Source organism: Drosophila santomea, chromosome 3R (assembly GCF_016746245.2).
Source record: "Drosophila santomea strain STO CAGO 1482 chromosome 3R, Prin_Dsan_1.1, whole genome shotgun sequence".
Classification (NCBI taxonomy): Eukaryota; Metazoa; Arthropoda; class Insecta; order Diptera; family Drosophilidae; genus Drosophila; species Drosophila santomea.
The window spans coordinates 25,566,713-25,580,979 of record NC_053019.2 but is presented as its reverse complement, the minus strand read 5'-3'; positions in this window follow the sequence as shown (position 1 = coordinate 25,580,979).

Sequence of the window (14,267 nt, the reverse complement as noted above, 5' to 3'; positions counted from 1 at the left end):
TGGCCATTCTTCTCCAGTCTCAACACGAATCTCGGCCTCCTCGAAGCTGGTGGATCACTTGGAGTGGCTGGCATGGAATGGGATGAAGTGGAGTGAAGAGGACTGAGCTGGACTGTACAGAGACTGGACTGGACTCACTGTGTGTATTGGAGATCCATTAAACTTCTGGCACCAATTTGGCCGGCAAAAAAGGTTTTTTTCTGCTAAGCCAGCACTGGAGCTTCGTTTACTTGCTTTTGGGTCAGAACTCATAATAATCTTAACCTAGATTTTGAAATGCAGTCAATAGATCCCAAAAAGGATGAGAAGAAAAAAGCATATTTCAACCTTTTGCTATAGAAAAATAGTACAAATTATACATATACATCTTTATAGACCTTTTTTAACGTTTTTTCACACGTTTTTGTTTAAAAAACAAGAGAGAACGCTATAGTCGAGTTCCCCGACTATCTGATACCCGTTACTCAGCTAGTGGAAGGGAGAAGGAGAGTCTTAAACACAGTTTTTGCTGGTTTGTAGGCGTTATAGTGGGCGTGGCCAAAAGTTTTTTGGCAAATCGATAGAAGTTTACAAGACCAATACAAAAATGAAAAAATATCAAAACATTTTTCAAAAGTGTGGGCGTGACAGCTTTGGGCGGTTTGTGGGCGTTAGAGTGGGCGTGGCAAAAAGTTTGTTGGCAAATCGATAGAAATTTACAAGACCAATACAAAAATGAAAAAATATTAAAACATTTTTCAAAAATGTGGGCGTGGCAGTTTTGGGCGGTTTGTGGGCGTTAGAGTGGGCGTGGCAACCTGAATCGACAAACTTGCGCTGCGTCTATGTCCCTGGAGTCTGTATACTTAATCTCAACTTTCTAGCTTTTGTAGTTCCTGAGATCTCGACGTTCATACGGACAGACGGACAGACGGACAGACGGACAGACGGACAGACAGACGGACGGACAGACGGACATGGCCAGATCGACTCGGCTACTGATCCTGATCAAGAATATATATACTTTATATGGTCGGAAACGCTTCCTTCTGCCTGTTACATACTTTTCAACGAATCTAGTATACCCTTTTACTCTACGAGTAACGGGTATAATGATACTTTATGGCCAAAACATTGAAATTAATCGTCCAAATGTGGAATGTCATATCACGCTGAACTCGTATTTCAATTCCCAATCGATTGGTGTCCCAATTTAAAAATTTTATTTTTTGTAATTTTTTGCAAAATTTGATGATGTTACCCCTTACAAAAAATGCAAAAATTGGAAAAAAAAAACTTTTCTCCAACCACTAAAAAAAGTGTTGGGGATCGAAAATATTGATAATTAGCAACACAAAAAAGCTTTTACTTTGGTTGTATGACCATTTTTAGCCGAGTTATGATGAAAATTCCTTCAAAAATATTGCATTTTTGCCAAAGGACGTTTTTCTTACTTTTCTATAAAAGTTTATACGATTTATGGCCAAAACATTGGAAATAATGGCCCAAATGTGGAATGTGATATGTCGTTGAACTCGTAATTAAATTCCCAATCAATTGGTGACCCAATTAAATAATTTTATTTTTTTAAAATTTTTGCAAAATTTGATGATGTTACCCCTTACAAAAAATGCAAAAATTAAAAAAAAAAAAATTTTCTCCAAGTCCTGCAAAAAGTGATGGGGATCGAAAATATTGAGAATTAGCAGCACAAAACAGCTTTTATTATGGTTGTATGACCATTTTTAGCCGAACTATGATGAAAAATCCTTCAAAAATATTGATTTTTTTTTATGATGTTACCGCTTACAAAAAATGCAAAATTGGTGAAAAAATTATTTTTTTCGGAGTTCCACAAATTTTGATGGGGGTTTTAAGTATTGGTAATAAGCTGTCCAAAACAGTTTTTATTTTGGTTGTATGATCATTTCTAGCCAAGTTATGATGAAAAACCATGTAGTAAGCATAGAAATTTTCAGCAAAGACATAAACAGTATATTTACTATATATTTCAGCTAAACTATGATATCTTTGGCGGCATACAGTTTATTTTCAAAGAACTGTTGGTTCTAAGGACAAAGAACCTTGAATCACTTAAATGTTTTAAAAGATAACTTATTTATTTATTTCCTATTTCAGTCACCACCCACTCGAATATTGTTATCAAGCGACTGTGTCCTTAATTAACGCCTTACAATACCGTAAAATGTAGGCTCTACGGCCGGAATTACTTTTGAGTTTTCATTTCGATGAGATGTATGTTATCAAGCGATGTATGTGCAAGCCTTGTAAATAAGTAACAAGGATTTCTGTGCTTTTGTACCGAATTGTGCTTTGCAGATACTGCATAATTTTTGGCTCGGAATGATGATGATGAATACAACTTTTGGTATAAATTGCAATTTATTGTGTCTTCTGGGTGGAAAAAAAGTGTTTTTGTTTCAATAGTTATTTTTTTCTCCCCCTATTTCAGCATTGTTCTCCTTTCTGCTTTTTTTGTCCTTGTGAACATCAAAGCTGAACCAGAGACTTTGTCATCATCCTTCTCTTTGCCTTTTTGTTTTTGCCAACCGGTTCGCGTCCTGGCGTTATTCTTGAAAAAGTCCTGATTTAACACTGGGAAATGATTAGAAATTTATGTGTTTAATATAATATATTAGGATGGACGCACTAGCAACTGAAACTGATGTATATTTTTTAAAGGGAGAAGGTTCATAGACACTATTGTTTTTAGATTACAACTTGTAGAAGCCCTCGGGGAATTGAATCACATCAAGATGTTATTAGTCAGCTGTGAAATTTGAAATGGGCAAAAGTTTGTTGTCCCGTTTGCCAAAGAATAACGATTAGCACAATATTATGATTGCTACCTGAAGGATGTCGTGAAAGCATCCTTGGCAGTGCCACTGCATTTACCACAGCAACTTATCGCAACCACGATGTGAAATGCCGGAAGGATATCCATCCCCTTTGATTAGCGCGTGTAAGTCGGAAAGGCTGGATTGTTTTGTTTTGTTTGGTGTTCTTTTTTTGCTGTGCAGACCGATGTCATCCTGAGAAAGGACATCCTAATGAATATGTCATTGTGCGCGATAAAGTTTTCACTTTATTGTCAGAATTGTCTCGTTATTAACACGACGACTTGAGTTGATCGAAACGTGGAATGTGCGGCGATAAGAGGCTTAGAGTTTTGGGCCAAGGGATTCCCAAGACGGACGATTTGGCATTCGCATTGTTTTCCATGCAGCTACTTGATTTCTAAAAACGAAAAAAAAACACAAACCGGATTTCAGTTGGCTTTCTGGGCTTATTATGTTGCATACATTCTGACACGCAAAGGCCTTTTTTTGTATAGTACTTTAAAGCCAAAAAGGCAAACCATGTCCGCAAAAATCTTGGCGAAATCAGTTCCAAATGGTTACGTGCTGTTTTTGTAAGAAGATATTTATGATATTACCAGTAAAATGCCGTTTTTGTTAAGTTCTATAAGTTAATATTGTTGAAATTTTTCAACTATCTCTGGACTTAACTATTATACTTACCCTATATACTTACCCTAAAACATATGAAGGTTATCAGAACTTACAACCTATAGCTAGCATTTTACAAGAGTCCTGTATTTAGATAGGCAAAGCAAGCTGCAAGATCGGCACAGTCGTAACAAGATGACCTCTGACCTTATTTATATTAACAAACAAAGAAAGAGAGAGAGAGAGGAAAACCCGTATGTCCCATAAGCCATTTAGTGTTTGCATATAGAAAACAAACTCTTTATTTAGCATTGAAATCGGTGGGCTAGAAAGACACGGTGCGATTTGTGATGTTTATGTAACCCTTATTCTTGTCTGCGGTAAGAGTGGAAATTATCACGGCGCCTCAATGCAAAACTGGATTAAAGGTCGCCGGACTTTTGGGCCCTGTCAACGTTCCAGCCATCGTCAATAAATCAGCCCAGTTGAAAATTCCGTTACAGGACACGGGATTCGTGAGAAAACGTCGTATAATTTCCCAAAGCGAAGTTGTTTTTTTTTTTGTGTTATGTCCTTCCACATCTATACTGATGTCCGGTTAAATGACAGTAGGGCATTGGAATTCTAATCGAAATACCGGTTGTGCCGAGAACCAACACCATCTTACACCATATCTGCAATTACTTGTTCCGAGATGTCCCGGGAACGGGTTCCCATAACCGTGAATGTACGGATGTACGAATGGATGGATGGATGGTCGGATATGAATATTAAGCAGCCGTGTGGGTATTTATCTAATCTTAACAAATGACTTGATGTCTTCGTCACCGCTGTTAACCGTGCAGGACATGCAAATAAAGTTTTTACGCCAAGGTATTTATCTGGCGGGTATTAGTGTCAAACTTTTCGGTTCGCAGTCCTGACAAATGACACATGGACCCACCAGGATGCCCGATTGCAGGACGAATTCGCAGCGCTTCCTGTTTGGCACCTTGAATGGTATGTATACCTCATACAGTATAGTGGTTTTACTTAGGTAATTACTTATCTAAGCAAGATAAATTGCGTGTATCAAATAAAAATATATGCAATTAACTCTTTTAAGTGCTATTAATTGCTAAATCGGAATCTTTTCTTTGACTGAAAGACGTGCGACGGAATCTGTGATCTGAATCCAAGGGTATGCAGCCCACGTAAGAACATCGGGGGTTAGTTTTGGCACTGTCCATGGGAAATGCTGAAATACCTAATGAGTTCTGGCACTTTTTAACGACCGACATTGTATTCCTCCACAGTCGTTATTATAATCACGAAACACACACCTATACACGCTAAGGCTAAGTATATAGCTATATACTTCATATATCCTGCCAGCTAAGTCCATGTAAGATATATTTGAGTGTGTGAGTGGGCATACTAAATGTGGGCACTAAGCCCAGTGTCAGAAGTTGGGTTGGGGGGCATAAAAAAGCGAACCCCTTCACTTGTTGTTAAACAAACTCTTGCGATTTCTATTTTTCATCGCCGGGACCGGTCGGTCACTCTCACTACTCGAAAATTGGTGCCGCAGATGGCTCTGGTCCGCCTCCAAAGTGGACAGAATTTAACGTTCCAGAGACTCGTTTAATAATTGCTCAGAGTGCGTGCGGTTTGGGATGTGGAGTTGGTGGAAAGTTGAGTTGGGGGTCGAATTGGGTCTACGTCAACCGTGTCGCTAGGCCTGTCGTACGGGACAGGCCCGTAACGGGCTGTGGACTTAACCGGACCCGGGACAAACCGGACAGGACCACTAACCCATACCCATACCCATACCCATACCCTTGGCAGGACCTTCCCGGGACCTTTCCCTGGACCGCTGGCAGTTGAAATTTGTGATAGATGCGGTTTGCGGAGGCTGGGCGATGGGGCGCGAGGTGTGGCACACACACATAGACACACAAACACACACTCGCAGAGACACACGGACAGGGCGAGTGGACAGGACCTTTTGTAGCCTTAACCCCTAAGTGTCCAGAAAAGGGATGAAACGGCTGAAAAATGCTTACGCCGGGTTTCGAAAATGTTATTACGAATATATTATGCGCACATACCAACTGCCAAACACACACACACACACACACATACATATATAAGTAAACTTTTACTTTTGTACATATATGTATATGTATAGACCTTGGTTATATATTCAAAATTATATGTGTTACAAGCGCGTGCACATAGTTTCAGCCACATGGCCGCAGATTATATATACCTTTGAATATATGGATATATGTATATATGTAACCATTTTGTATATATTTTTGTGTGCGGGCAGTGGTCAACAGATTTGGATGACCGGCACAGCCTACGAATGTCCTGAAATGAGGTTATTACGGAGGACACCAGGGGCCGGTGATAAAGGCGTGAGTCCATTTACCCCGGCCACAGAAACCCTTTTGTTTAGTTACCTAAACCGTCCAGGACGAAATCGGGCTAGTAGTGTTAGCCGTAAAGTGCTCAGTGGCGAATTAAAAATTGACATACTTATACATTTTACAGCTTACACGTGGCGATAAAAGATGTCCATCTGGATCCACACAATGCCATTGTTTTTTATTTGCCACTTTCTTAAGCTGGGTGGGTGGTAAGACAAAAAACCCAGTTTTGCAGTTCATTCATATGCGACTTGCCTTTTCGATTTGTTCTCAATAAAAAAGAAAAAATGTACACATATCCTTCGGTCTGGTCGCAAATTTAATAACACTTGCATAAGGAAATTTCCAAGTCACGAATTTGCTGGGCGACCTTGTGAACTTTGGTCTTAAAAAAGAATTTAACTGATGCCAGACGTTTGAGGAAAGTTTTACTTTAGTTTAGTATCATTGAGCCAAGGAGTCTAGCCAAGAACTTTGCCCAACAAGTGGGACAAAGAGTCAATTTAACCTGTCATTACAGCAACACTCTTGAGAAGATTTCTTCGAGCTGGCAAATTGGCTACAAAGTCAATGGCAATTTCATTATAACTCTTAATCACCCTCGTTATCGATGGATTATAATCACTTAAGTGCCAAAATGGGTGTTTAGGCATATGTGTTGTATTATTGCCAAATAGTTTTCATTATTTTGTAGCAGCAAACAGAGGAGCACAAACGAAAGAAATATGGAAAAAACTTAATTAAATTTGCCATTCGTTTGCTCTTTGCATAGAAACATTTGTTTGCTTTCTAAAAAAAGCAAGATGCCATTCAAGATTTTCTTAAGAGCTCAGTTTAAAACTTTGGGATGTCTAGGATTTTTAGGGATTTAAAGACTAGAACAACCATCATTTAATTATTACGATTAACTATAAGTTTTAGTCCCACCAAAAGGCAGAGTATTTAGAACATTAAACTAAGTACTATTTACATATTCCTCAACTTAAAGTTCAGATTAATTGAACAAGGATTAACTTATTTAATAAATGTATTTAATGGCAACATTGTTGGAAAGGATATGCATAATTGCCGCCCTTTTGGGCATCCTGCATAAGTGACTTGCCTTTGGGCGCCTTTATTGACCATCTTCCACCAATTGGCAGGTGCTGATGCTGATGCTGTTGGCCAAATCGCCGTTGTTTCTTGTTGTTGCCAGCTGTTGGCGACCACCGCGTTTTTTCCCTGCATTTTCCATTTTTTCTGCTGCACATGACACTCCATCGCGAACGAGTTGCAAACAACGTGGGGGTAAAAAAAAAGGCGCACGGCATTGAATTACGGTCGGAGCCATCAAAATTGCACCATATGGAAATTAAGTTGGCAACTGCCGTGATACCGTGCCACTGCGATGCGATGCGATGCGAGAAAGTCGCGCAAAAAACCCATCTGCAGTCGTGTGTGCAAAGGTCAAGCCGGTGGCATTTCACCGCCATTTCACTGCCATTTCACTACCTCTTTCACCTTTCGCCGATGCGCCGATTGCTGCGGTAAAACAAAACGCCCCTTGGAGTGCAGAATCCAGCATCTAGAGTACAGAGTACAGAGTGCAGGGTGCAGAATTCAGAATTGCGAGTGATTCGGCGAAAAAAACGCGCCGTTTAAGGGGATTAGGCAGTCAGTTGGAAACCGCTTGCTTGTTTGCCCGGTGGCATGCAGCTTGATGCACTTGACCCGTTTTTTCACCATTTTGCTGCCGCCACTCTGGAGTGCGGCGTGCAGTTCTTTATGCCCCGGCTGGATGCGTGGTAAAAAGTGGAGGAATCGGGAATAGGGATCCTCCTCCTGCATGGAGCCATGGGCCAGTCCAGTCCAGGACATGCCATCGTTTGCCATGCGATACTGTCGCCGATTAGGCGGCTATAGACGGGAAAAGTGTTTTGGGCGTGTGTTCTCCTCGATGTTTGTTGGTTTTTGACGCGGCGCCGCGTAAAAAGCGCATTTTTTTCCACTAGACTGTGCTTTTTTTCCGCGCTGCCTGGCCAGCAAGGCTGCAACCTCAATTTTTCGGTCACTTTTTCTGCACTCTGACGGCTTAATTGGTGAACATTGTTCCCTAACACTCCATTCATGTGACGGGGGCATCATAAACAACCAGCAAACTAGTCATAACAAGTGTTTTTTTCTTCGGATTGTTTATTAAATGCAGTTGCTAGTTTTGCAATTAGGTGCCAATAGTGGCAGTTTATCGCTTAGATTTAGTACTTCAAGGGAATTATTTGTTAGTGTTTAAATCTATAAGTTAAGTATAAATATAAGTAAAGTTAAGTTAGGTATATTCAAATATTTTAGTTAAGCTCTTCCATGTTTTCAAAGTAAATACGATTGTTGATTTTCTTGAGAACATGAGAATAAGTAGACTTAAAAAATGATAGCATACTTTCTGGCGTTTGTCCGCTTGCTGAAAAAATATCACAAGTTAATTTGACTTCTATGATAGCACCCCAATTAATTAGATTTCCATAATTCATTTCCAGGTACTATATCCTTTTTTCTTACAATCTTCGTGGCTCAACTTCGATCTTAGCAATCTTTTAGGAAGCTTCGGAATTGTTTAGTTCATGACCAAGGATGATATAGTTTCTGCAACTGCATTGGCAGGTCACCATTTATATCCACCAAATGGATGGTTTTCATATGTGAAATTTGAAATTCATAAGGCTGCAATTACAGCTTGCTGCTAGCCACCAAGTTTTATTGTTTTTGCTAAGTCTGCACTATTATTATACTATTTTGTGATATAGCTTATCTATTGTTGGGCAAGTGCTGTGTGTTAATTGGAGAGACGATTGTGTGTGTGAGTGTGTGTGCATGTGTGTGCCAATGTGTGTGTATTGCAAATGCATTTTCTCAAAGACCTGCATCCGCAGGTTCTGCATCGTCTTCATCCTTGGTCTTTCGTCCTGGTCATATCCTCATCCACATCCTCATCCACATCCACATTCGCATTCATATCCACATCGACATACACATCTACAATCACATTTTGCATTCTTGTACATGGATGGCCGCTCCTTCATTTCCAACCGCTGTGGATGCATAATTGCTTACGGTGCAGCCTGCTGGCAGGATGAGATGGTGAGATGGTGAGCTGGAAATAGAAATCTGAAGTAAGGAAAGATGCCGGACACGGCAGGACATCTGCCATTGTTCGCATGTGTGTGTTTCTATGCGCGCGCGTGTGTGTGTGGTGTGTGTGTGTGTTTTTCAGGCTGTGCGCTTGTGTGTGTATTCGAGTATATTTGAATTTTCTCCTGGCGCTGGGCATATATGGCATATATCCCAGTGAGTGGGGTCAGTCGTCCTGACTCCGTCTTGCTGCCATTCCAGGTCCTGTCAAAACTAAAACGCGCCCGCTGCCAGAGACCAGAGCCCTGAGTCCTGAGTCCTGAGTCCTGCGTCCTGCGTTCTGAGTCCTTAGTCCTGCGTCCAGACATGCACAACTTTCGCTCCATACAATATCAGCAATTTCCTTCGTTAGTCATTCGTTTCCTCGCATCTCACATCTCACAACTCACATCTCCGCCTTGTTGTTATGGCTCCCACCGTTCAGTCAGTGCTGCGAATTTGGGCCCGTCCCATTAGCCCGTTTCACTTTGATGCAAAAGCTGCCCGCCCGGGCGAATGCTGGGCAGCTGGAGGAGGTCCTTCGCTCGGACCACGACGTCTGGACTAGCAACCAGAGGACATCTCGACGACGACAACTCCTAAGCTCACGTATATTCCACCGCCGCATGCCGTTTGCATGTGTGCTTGCTTCAACGGCACATACCATCCTCCATCCTCCATCCTCCGTGCTCCTGTGCTCCAGGCTTCAGGCTCCTAACTGCGGTCCCCAATCTCTGATACCCTCTCAAACCCCGCCCCGCCGTGTCCTCAATATGAGCAGACCCAAAAACCCCGGACACACTTGGAGTCGGTGGGCATACTCATACATGGACACATAATGTAAATGTCCGCAATTTCTTTTTGGGCATCTCTTAGCTGCCGCTGCGTTCTTGCCATTTAGACTGGGCATCGAATACGAGTACGGGCATGTGGCCACCATCTCCTCCTCCTGCTCCACCTCTAGCTCCACCATCTCCATCTCCATCTCCTTACTCACTCCCTCCATCGTTACGGCGCAAATCGCCGGACTGCGACTACGACTACGACTACGAAGGCGCAGAGCAGCGGAGATTGCTTCTGCTGGCGCTGCCGCTGCCTTCGTCACCACTTTTCCATCATAGCACCCAACCACCTGGCGCCAAAGGCAAGTCGATCGATAATTTCCATAGTTGACCACTGCTGTGTATGCGAATTTTGAAGCGGACATCTACACAAACACATGGCCGGCGGACGGAGGCATCCTTTGGCCATCGCACCATCGCACCACCGCCACCCACCGCACATCCATATCCACATCCACATCCACGTCCACGACCACGTTCACGTCCATGTCCGCCCACCGGCACACATACTAGCGCACACTCTTAGACGTTACAGCAGCGAGCTGAAGGCAGAGCCAAGCTTTCTAGTAGCACACACGCACAGCAGCGGCCACAAGACTAGCACTGAGACTATGAGATTTGTATACGCATAATTAAAAATAAAATGGAAATTACTAGGCTTAAGCATTAAGATTAGAATACCTTAAAGTCATTTAAATGGTAAGCAATAAATATATGACATTATATTAGAGATATTAGTTACTTATAACATATGTGTAACATTTTAGTAACTATTTTTTGATATCTGCTTTCCCAATCACCTACCTATTATGCTTTGCATCAGCATCCTTTGACACAGCATTGCGCCACCTGCTGTATGTAGCATCTACGTCAACGGTCCTGGCCAGCATGGACATCAGGCTCTGGCTATCAGGGATCCGAGCGGATGGGCGGGCAGCCAAGTGGGGTGGGTTGGGTTGGGTTTGGGTTTGGGTTTGGGTGGTTCGTTGGCAACGGGAAAAGCAAAAGCAATAGCAAAAGCAAAGGCAGCCGTGCTGGTCAGCCGGGCCCACAATAAGTAAGGGTCTGCCATGAAGATAAAACGAAGACCAAGGAACGAACTGTTTCTGCAAAATGTTGTTTGCATACGACTTGCGACATGTGAAAAGGATAAGAGTGAATATGTGTGTGTGTGTGTGTGGGTGTGTGCGTGTGGAAGGAGATGGGCGGGGGTGTGTGTGTGAGTGAGTAGATGGGTGGTTGGCTGTATGTATACGTGCATTTGGATGGACGGGAAAGCGGACGTTGGCGGCAAATACGTGAGTGGGAGTCCGGCGCGTTTGGGGACCTCGGACTCGTCGTGGGCAATTGCCACGACCACCGGTGTGGGTGGTGGTGGTGGTGGTGGTGGTGGTGGTCCTTGCTGGTTCAGGGCGGTGCGGAATGGGCCTGGTCAAGCCACGCGGCTGGGATAGACGACTTGATGGTTCGAATGTGGATGGAGCGGCATGGAGTGGAGTGGAGTGGAGTGGAGCGGAGTGAAGTGGCATGCCGTGGCGTGGCATGGAGATGTGGCGATGCGGAGATGCTTAGATGGGGCGGCGGCGGAGGAAGGCGAAGGTTTTCCAGAGCAACGGCTACGGTTCTGGTTCTCGAGCAGCTTTTGGCGGCGGAGTGGGTGGCTTGGGTGGCCTTTCGAATGCTTGACTGCCCAGCGAGTGAGTGAGTGGGTGGTTTGGGTGGTTGGGTGGTGAGTGGACGACGCAAAGATGTACGCTAGGCGATTGTAAAATTTCACATTTTAGAGAATTAGACGTTTACTGGGATACAAACACACTCCCACACACGAACACATACATGCACAGAGACTCACACACAGACACTCACACACACATGTCCGGTCATCTATTGCTTAAATTTAAGAATGTGTATATATGTATTCGTTTGTATGTACGCAACCTGTGAACAATATACGTGAGTTTGAGGGTTCTTCGTTGGCATATGTATATGTACATGTATTTTTGGGTTTGGCTCCGGCTCTGCAAAAGTTTGGAATCTTGTATATAAGTAGTAGATGCCACTGCCTTTCGGCCATGTATAAAATATCAAAATTTTGCCTAGACATTAATTTGCCAGCAAGTACACGGCGATACACAGCCAACCAAACATGCATATGTGTGTATGTGCAAGTATCGAGCTTATGGTCGGTTTTAATATTTTCTGATTGTTGTATATTTAAGATTTTAGGCAGACGTCGCCTGCATCTTGCCTGCATTTTCCCATATTGCAATATTGCCATCTTGCCATCTTGCAATCCTGCAAGGCAAGCCATCTAGTCGTCCTGCAGCCGTAATACGTTTGTAATTAGTCTAATGTACCTTCTCCTTGTGGCTGCCCGAATCCCCAATTAATTTCAGTATGCGCTATTTCTCCCGCTGCAAAACGCATCCTGGTGCATCGAATTCTATTTTGCTTAGGTTGCTCTTAATTGGAAAGACGCAGGAACAATCGACCCAGGATTCTCAGGATATTCCTTGATTTATGTTTAATATTACATATAAACTGAAATTTTAGCTTTAACGTTATGCGATTAACTGATAGTTATAAGCATATAAAATCAAGCCAAACAAAAGGCAACAGATCTTGGATTTTTATGTACATTTTATCGATTCTCGAAGGTCGAACAAGTCGCCCTTAAAGTTCACAAGGTAATAACATTTCCGTCAGTCTGTCAATGTAAGACGCACCCTTCGCATCGCACAAAAAAAATAAAACACAAAATCTGATACTTGGAGAGCTGTCGTAACAATTTTATGATGGTTTTTACACACAAGATGACCGTATTTACATATATTTACGAGTCTGACACGCCATCTCTCACATAGTAAAATAGGTGTACATATTAACTGCCCTAATCGCATCGATTTGGCATTTATGTTGATAGTAGATTTATCAAGTGCAGATATTTATTGGGGCATTAAGTTATTAATAAAGCCCAGCATTTGGCCGAATAAATCGAATTAGCACAGTACTGCGTAAATATTTTATAAGTGATTAAGTGTTTCGTTTATGTGTGTATATGAAGGAAGCAAAAAACTACTATATTTGTAAGTTTCTGTACCATGTAAATGATTTTCTTACACTTTGTTGAAAAAATCACGTATACGACCTGATGAACATAATCGCTTCAGTTTCTATTAACTTTGATTACGGCACAGAACTGCAAACTAGCAGTAGTACAAATTTTAAAAACAAATTAGTTAACTAACACTCGTTGCTTTCTTACAAGCTTTTTTAAGGAACTTATGAAATTGCGTATACGACATGTTAGCCCAGGCAACTTAGTTAACAGCTGTTAAGATCTGTAAATTTATAAAGCATTGCTTTTCTAAAAAATATATTTATTGATAGTTTCGTACAGCGTTCTCTCTCATGAATGAAGCTGAGCTCCAATGCCAGTTGAACATTAGCTAAGTAATGGGTTATTTATTCAATGAAATGAGTATTCTTTTTCCAGCAACACAAACCTGTTGCGAAAAAGTGCTTCCTAATCGGTTCGGTGGCCTTGAATGGGGGCCGTTGACGCCATGCATGTGTAACATCCTCATTTGAGGTTCAAGGTTATGATTATTTACGACAAAGTATGTACTTCCGTACATGATTGCCGGCCATATACTCGTATGTTCAGAAGCACATAAGCACACATGCACACAGATTGAGGTCCTTGCATGCACATGCCCATTTATAACTAAGTACCTACTTATGGACCCCGCTGGCGGAAGGCCGGCAAACGGCATAAATGCAGCTGAATGCAGCTCATTATCATTTAAATACGCAGTGTGTTGGCCTAATTTGCAGGAATGTCTTCGTGTGCGTGTGAGTGGATGTGTGTTGGTGTTGACTTGACTATTTATGAGCCAGAAGCAACAAACCTGCTCCACTCAAGCACATGCCATGGCATGTACCGGCTAATACATAAACGCAATTATAGGGACATAAATGTGTACATAATTATAATGCACATTATAACGTCTAGCCACATAGCACAATTCGGTTGTCCTTACAGGAAGTCCGAATTATAGTAAATACTTGTTCACTCTGGCGAGTAAATAAATGCATTCATGTATGTACATACTTAACGGAATGAGTTCGTTTGATTTCATTGCCAATCGAGAGCTCAATGGCCTTGCGATTTAAATGCATTGCACATAGGGGCTTTTCCCACATAATAAGTCAGTTAAACAATTGTGTCGTGCTTAATTAGCACAGCTCATACTACGAATGCCTTTTGATTTCTACCTAAATGAGCTGTATATAATAAAGCTGAATGAAATAGAGTGTGAATACACTCATAAGAGAGGTGAATAAATCCAGCTTTTGATTATCACAAAAATGTCTCAGGCATAATTAAGTTTTAAAGAGAGGAGTATATACTGAAT